Source organism: Chelonoidis abingdonii, chromosome 6, assembly GCF_003597395.2.
Source record: "Chelonoidis abingdonii isolate Lonesome George chromosome 6, CheloAbing_2.0, whole genome shotgun sequence".
Lineage (NCBI taxonomy): Eukaryota > Metazoa > Chordata > Testudines > Testudinidae > Chelonoidis > Chelonoidis abingdonii.
Window position 1 is genome coordinate 76,780,498 of NC_133774.1, and position 8,121 is coordinate 76,788,618.

An 8,121-nucleotide genomic window follows, 5' to 3' on the forward strand; every position below is an offset into this window, starting at 1 on the left:
CTCGAACCTGCATTGGTCTCGGACAACCCTGAGTGTCTGTTTAATCAGAACTCAACTTCCGTTAGTTAAGGGAGCGTTTGTTCTGCACTGTTTTTTCCTAACCACTAGTTTGTGGGCTTAGTGATTCATAGAGAGCTAGCTGCTGCTATGGTGCTAGCTCTTCTTGTTTTCTTTCTTAATATTACTTTTGCATGTGATCAGTTATTGTAGTCTATTGTGAGGGAATATGTGTGAAGAAGCCTGTGTGATCATGAATGGGCAGGGAGGTGTCTGTGAGACAATCTCACTACTATGATGTGTTGTTCATTCTCTGAAAAAGTTTGAGAACCTCAGTTTGACACTACTAAACATGTATTTAAATATAATTTAAATTAACATGATTTTTGAGAAGTCCTTCAAAAATAAAACCAGAACCTTTCTTCTATGTGACTAAAGAGTGCATTGTTAACAGAAAATTAACAATGTTTAATAGTATTGTTGTCGAGTACTAAACATGCCAAATAAAATGCCAGCTTCTTTCAGAGCTGCTTGTGTGTCGTTCATGTAAATGAGTTCGTTCCAGTTAAGGAATGACTCATTAAAGTAATGTTCATTAATAACTACAAATTACTAATATTCAGCATTGTGCATATGTAAATAAAAAATAATTAACAAAGGTGTTCACTTCCTACTGTACTAACCTCAAGAACATTGTCATCATTTTATGGTCTTTTTTTAGAAATAATTTTGATTACAAAATAGCAGATTATTTCAAATTCTCATCTGACTTTCTTTTCCTGACACATTCTTTCTGAACTGTTAGTAGAAGCTAATCTTCAACCTCAAGTGAAATGTACTAATGCAAAACTTTCATGAAAGTAACAAGCTTTGGTTTTTCTTTTTGGTAATTTGCTAGTTTGTTAAATGTCACTGGCAATAACTCCCTTCCATTGGTAGTTTTGCTGCATGTATTATAGTCTTGGCAGTGGGAGTAGATAAAACTACTGTATGTAAAACAGGATACATATGAAGTGCTGACCTTTCCCCTTTCCTGCTATTCAGATATTTGGGTAAATGTTTTGCATTAAGTCTCTTTAAATGGGAAAAGGGAGAGAAAATGTGTTCACCCCAACTGAATGAGGTGTGTCCTTGTCCAGTGGGCCAGAAGAAAAGGAGTTGTAAGGGGGTCTCCTCTGTAATTGAGTAGCAGAGGTGGGAGGAAGGAGAAAACTTAACTAAACCAAGCAGGAGGGAACAGAAAATGGCAGGACCATTTGTGGAGCACTGCTCTTTCTGGTGCCCTCAGCAGGGTGAGTATCTATAGCTTGGGCAGTTGGATCACAGAAACTCCCTCAAGATTGTCACTAGATGTGCTGGGATACTACTGAGAACAAACCCTCTGCCAGAAGAGGCTTCCCTCCACTCCTGTCTTGCTGAGTTGGACACTATAGTCAGTTTCAGCACAGACCCAGGGGTTGGGCCACACCTCTCTGCAGTTCACTGAAACTGAGATCTACTCAGCTCAGGGGCTTCTTAGTTAACAGGGACTTTCCCAGCACCCAGTATTCAATCTTTCTGGGAGCCTAAACCCTGAATAGATTCCGTTTTACTCTATGTAAAGCTTATACAGGGTAAACTCATAAACTGTCCGCCCTCTATAACACTGATAGAGAGATATGCACAACTGTTTGCTCCCCCAGGTATTAATTACTTACTCTGGGTCATTTAGTAAGCAAAAGTGGTTTTATTAAGTATAACAAGTAGGATTTAAGTGTTTCCGAGTAATAACAGACAGAACAAAGTAAGTTATCAAGTAAAATGAAACCAAACATGCAAGTCTAAGCCTAATATATTAAGAAATTGCATACGAGTAAATCTCACCCTAGAAATGTTCCAGTAAGCTTCTTTCACAGACTGGACTCCTTCCTAGTCTGGGTCCAGCAATCACTCACACCCCCGTAGTTACTGTCTTTTGTTCCAGTTTCTTTCAGGCATCTCTTGGGGGTGGAGAGGCCATCTCTTAAGCCAGCTGAAGACAAAATGGAGGGGTTTCTAAGGCCTTCTATAGTCTCTTTCTTGTGGGCAGAAACCCCTTTGTTCTTCTGTGCAAAGTCACAGCAACAAGATGGAGTTTATATCCACCTGGGCAAGTCACATGTCCATGAATGATTCCGCTTTTTGCAGCCTGATGCATTGTTTACATATTAGTTTGAATGTTCCCAGGAAAGCTCAGATGTGTATTGGCGTCTCCCAAAGTCCATTGTCAGTTTAGTGTTTCTTGATTGGGCACTTACTGAGAATAGTCCTTTCTCAAGAAGTTGACCAAATGCTTCACTGAGGCTACTTAGAATCAAACACATTGAGATACAAATACATAGCCAATATTCATAACTTCAGCTACAAAAATAATACACACATACAGACAGAACAATCATAATCAGCAAATTACAACCTTTCCACAAACACCCCACTTGACCTCCTCTGTACAAGACCTGGTGCAACCATAGGACCCTGGTTGCAACAATGATCTATACGGTCACAGTTCATGTCAACAAAGTCACACCATAGAAGTCCTCTCTCACAGTAGTCAGCCTGGTGTAAAGCAGTGAAAAGGGACTTGTCTCCCAGTTTGGTGACCCAGCATGTGAACATATTTAGTTTCTTAGACCCAGTCTATGTAGGGTTGACAGCCCTCCAGTATCGGCCTGGAGTCTCCCAGAATTGGCATCGATCTCCCAGTTGTTATGCTATACAAAGCACATGGGATCTTTTATAGAGGAGAAGGCAAAAACGCTGCATTTATTGAGAATACAGCAGTTAGCATATGCTTTTTAGTCATACACATAAACACATACATACAGACGCACAGAGTCCTGCCAGTTGATGTTTATAGTTACCAGTCCAGTTACCAGTCCAGAGTCTGGATCAATCTAGTGATCCATTATGGATGCGCGGGCGTTGATGATTCTCTGATGTCATTTAAGTCTCTTCACTCCTTCTTACTTGACCATCTGGCTATGACAATGGCCTTCACACCTTATCTTTTCCTGATGCATACATTCCTCATTCACGCAGTCTTTTACAGTTAAAGGTATACATCAGTTTTTATGTTGAGCAAGAAAAGGCATTGTAAATTAAGCCATCCTAAATCTTATAATTAAAACAATTTACACTGGGGCCCAGGCCTTCAATGTGTCTGTTACAGCTATCCCCCTATTCCATTTTGTTTTCTTACAGCTGTCCCCATACTCCATTTTGTTCTCCTCCTGTGGCCGCCCCTTCCCTGGCTGTTAAGTTGTTTACCAGGGCCACTGCCCTTCTCAAAGGGAGGGCCCTCTTAACTTGTTTACCAAGAGCCATGCCCTTCGCAAGATGGATGGCCACTTGTGCGTAAGGGACCACTGCCCTGTTCAAAGGGTTACCGTCCTGTTATCACCTTGTTAAACCTGGGCTTGGTGTAGGGTAGGCAATGTCCAGAGCTGCCAAGAGCCTAGTTGTGTTTTAAGATCCTTGGGCATGAGTCATAGGCCTCATGTGCTTTTGAGTCACCTACTGCAAAGGACTCTGCCCCAGACACATTGTCTCTGTGCTCACCTACAGTTTTTCCCTGTGCCTTTCCTCCCCTGTGACAGAGGAGCCTATCGAATAAGTGCTTGGCGGGAAACTGCCTGAGTTTGCCTTAAAAACAGACATTTTAAAACCTGAAGATCAGAATGTTTCCTGCATTGCTGCCTGGTCTGATCACCAGGGGTTCTGGGGGTCCTTTCTCCGCTTCTCATTTTATTTTTGAGCGTACCCTCCGTTTTTTAAAAAAGAAAAAAACCCACAAAGAAACGAATTGCTGCCTGAGAGATCTCCTGATTATTGAGACCTTACCGAGCCTTCTGATAGTTCTTGGCTGCTTTTGCCTCTGCTGCTTCCTTGGGGGGCTGGTAAGAATCCCTCTGTGAAACTTCTATACTTTTTATTTTATTATTTTAGCTGCTGCGTCTGTCTCCCCAGCACCACAGACTCAAGCTAAACCTTGGTCTGTGTCTTAAAACCTCTCTAAACTCCACGTGGCACTTTGCTGCTAAAACAAAATAAGTTTGTGCTGCTGCTAAGGCTCTGGCTCCTGTGGGCTTTTGCCTCGGCTCTCTGCTTCCAGCTGTATCCACTGCTGCAGCCACCATCCCACTTTTCCCTGGGCACATACCACTCTGCCCTCTGTAACTTCCCCATAGCATAAGGTGCACCATAGGTTTTGTTTTTTAGTTTAATAAGTTATAGTTTGTTAAGATTATAGAGCTTGTAAGTTTCACCTGCCTTGTTCTTTGTTGCTCCCTATAGATTGTAAAGCTTGTAAGTTACACCTGCCTTGTTATAGTTTGCTGTTCTGTTGCTCCATATAGTTGCTTGTTATAGTTTTGCTTAGAATTGTGATATTTGTTGTTTTGCGTAGTTGTTGGTTAAGATAGATAAGGTTTTTGCTGCTTCTCGCCTCTGTATAACTTTGTCTGTTTTTCCCCCGCTCCAATCCCCCCCATCATTGTCTGTTGTAAACACCCTATACACCCCATCCCCTCGTATTTTATTGTTAAATTCCCACGACTTCCTTTTTCCTTTAATAAAGAAATTAATTGGCACCCTACCTGTGTGGTAATTGCTCCCGAGATCCCATATACCTGCTGGCAGGGATACAATGTTCCTCTAATCTTCTTAAAATAGACACAATACAAGATCCTGTGTCTTACTTTCTAAACCTTAAAACAAATAAATGTATATTTAACTAAAGTGCCTAATTTGTAATACATGTAGGAAACCATAGTAGACATTATAACTTATCCTAAAACAAAAGGGTGACCATAATCAGTCATAACGATTGTTCTAGTCTGTCATTCCTTTCTGCTATTCAAAAAGGGAGGCTGGCAGGATGAAATCAAATCATACATTAATTCTCATAGTACAATTATAAAATCCTGCTCCTACACAGTGACTATTGAAAGCAATCCAGGAGATTTTAATAGGATATTTTAAGAAAATGACATTATGTCATGTTGGGGAAAAAGATTCCCAGAATGGCTTCAGTCAGAGTTGGCAACCCTAGGTCTGTGCTACAGCATCAGGTCGACATAAGGCAGCTTGCGTTGACCTAACTCTGTAAGTGTCTAGACTAAAATGTGGCTCCCACCGATGTAACTCGCCCACTACACCAACTTAGTAAGTCCATCTCCACAAGAGGCATAATGCTTAAGTCAATGCAAAGTCAGTGTAGACACTGCATTGCTTACATCAACTGCTGCTGCCTTTCAGAAGCTGTCTCACAATACCCGACACTGACAGTTAAATTGCTGTAAACTCGTGAGGCCACACATTGCTACCTCAAGCAATTTAATTACTGAGGTGGCTGTAAGGTCAACTTAATTTTGTAGTGTAGACTTGCCCTTAGTCATGGGAAAAACAAAATTCAGAGAGAACACATTGATAACTGAAACACATAGTGACAATTATAATTAAGGTTGCCCAAATATTTTCATCCTTAAATCCCTTTTACAGTTGCTACTAACTTACCGAATCATTCATCTTCTGCTCTCTGTAATAGGATTTTTTGTTTTGTTTTTTCAAAGTCTCAGCAAAAACAGCATAGATATTTTTGACAACAAAACAATGTATAATACACTTTTTTCTAAGTATTAAAAGAAATTGTGTGGGTTTTTTGTACTGGCTGGAGCACCAAACTGGCTGGAGCAAAGAATTTAAATTTGGCAGAGTCCAATAATAAATCCATGAATTAATAAATAATACTGATATGTAGCACTTATAGTGGTTTACATCTTCCAAATGCAGTATTTGCAATGTGTTGCTATCAAACATAAAAATAAAAAACTTATTTTTTTAGTACACTAAGCAGATATAACTCTGAATATGCACAGGGAGCACATCTATTGAATAAGATTATTCCAATTTTCTGACCATAACAGCACTTTAAAGTAGTCCATTTGTAAACATACCATTTAGTATTCCAGTTAGGTCTAGATTAATAAAGCAGCTGTTAGTAAATCTAACCTTGTTTCAGTCGTGTGTTCTAATGGCCTGACTTCTCCTCTTTCTAAAATTAGATACAGTAACTCCTAGCTTAACATTGTAGTTATATTCCTGAAAAATGCGACTTTAAGCAAAACGATGTTAAGCAAATCCAGTTCCCCCATAAAAATTAATGTAAATGGGGGGGTTAGGTTCCAGGGAAATTTTTTTCACAAGACAGAAAATATATATATACACACACACAGAGAGTATATGTTTTAAACAAACAGTTTAATACTGTACACAATGATAATGATTGTGAAGTTTGGTTGAGGTGGTGAAGTCAGAGAGTGGAAGAGGGTGGGAAATTTGCCGGGGAATGCCTAACTACTAAATGATGAACTCGCATTTGGCTGAGCCCTCAAGGGTTAAGATATTGTTGTTAATACAGCCTCACACTCTCCAAGGCAGCATGAATGGAGGGAGGGGAGATAGCATGGCAGACAGAGACTGAGACACATACCCTGTGTGAGAGATATGCGCATTGCCCCCTTTAAGTACGCTGACCTCACTCTAAGTACACTGCCTTGTTAAGTAGATCAGCAAGTTGAGACAGCAACTGCTCCCAGGAAGCTCCCTCCATCCTGAACCCTGTCCTGTTGTTCCCCTCCCCACAATGGAGATAGAGTAAGTGTGGTGCAGGAGCACCTGGCAGATGGAGGACATTAGCCCCCTTCTCTCTTCCCCCTGCGCAGCGAGCAGGAGGCTCCCGGGAGCAGCTCCAAGGCAGAGGGCAGCAGCACTACATGGCAGAAGGAGGAGGGATAACAGAACTACTGGCAATTGATAGTCTACTGGGCAGCTGCCGCACAGGGCACTTAGGGGAGCGGGGAGGTGATAGGAGGGCTTCCGGTCAACCTTGGTTCCAAGCCCCCAGCAGCTAGCTCCAACGGTCTGCTCTTCCTACAAGCAGTGGACAAAGCAGGCGGCTGGCAAATGATGTTATAAGGGAGCATTGCACAACTTTAAACAAGCATGTTCTCTAATTGATCAGCAATGTAACAACAAAACAACGTTAACCGGGACGACTTTAAGTGAGGAGTTACTCTACTTACTTATGAGTGGAAGATAGGATTACTTTACATGAGCACCATTATCCCACAGCACGTCGTGTTGTCAATCATATATGTGTCACACATATGTAGTGAACAGAGTTTAAAGAATTGTGGTGACATGATTACTACACATTTAATGTCTAGAATATTCTGGGTTGTCTTGAGTTCAAAAGACTTACCAGTTGGTAGCAGCTGAAGTTGGAGTTGGTTTGAGACTGAACCCATGAATTAAGTGGGCTGGATGTAACTTGTGAAGAAGGACCTTTTCTAATTATATCTTTTGTTATTTCACTGTTTTGTTGTTCTAATCCAATTAAAGTCAGTATAGTACATTACAAAGCTTACTGGATTCTGGAGCCATAATAAAATCACTAGTGCTGAGGATGAGATCATTTTGGTGGGATTAATTGACAGGACCTTTTTGATGGGACCTTTTTGATGGAATTCTTTCAGAAACAACAGTGATCAGTGTGGCAGCCATGAAGGAAACATCTCTAAAAGAAAGGCGGAGAAAGAAAGGAAAATATAATCATGTGTGAAAAAATGAACTGTTTCCACTTTGATGAAAATGGGTAAAGATTTTTAAGATTATGTGCAAAGGCTTTATCAGTATTTGTTTTCAATGATATTGGAGAGTTGCTGTTTTCCCCCCGACACTTCTTAGGAGAGGGATATTTGCACTCCCAAAAGACTTATGTGTCCCTTTTAAAAACTAGGTCATATTAACTGTGAGGTATTGACTTAGATGCTTAAAATCACTATAAACCTTCTACACATTTGAACTCCTGAAAAAGGAACTCATTCTGGAAGGAATAATGTATATAACTTTGCTATTTTGAGTCCAGCGAGAGCAAAGTATGGCAGTGTGAGAGATTACCTCTACCTCCATATCATATAAAGGAAGGAAAATCCAACCTAAATGGAAAAATGGCAAGTGTCTCTACAACCAGGAGGATATCAGAAAGTGGGGGGGGTCCTTGTTTTGGTTGCTTTGCAACATTACATTACCCAAATCAATAGTTTG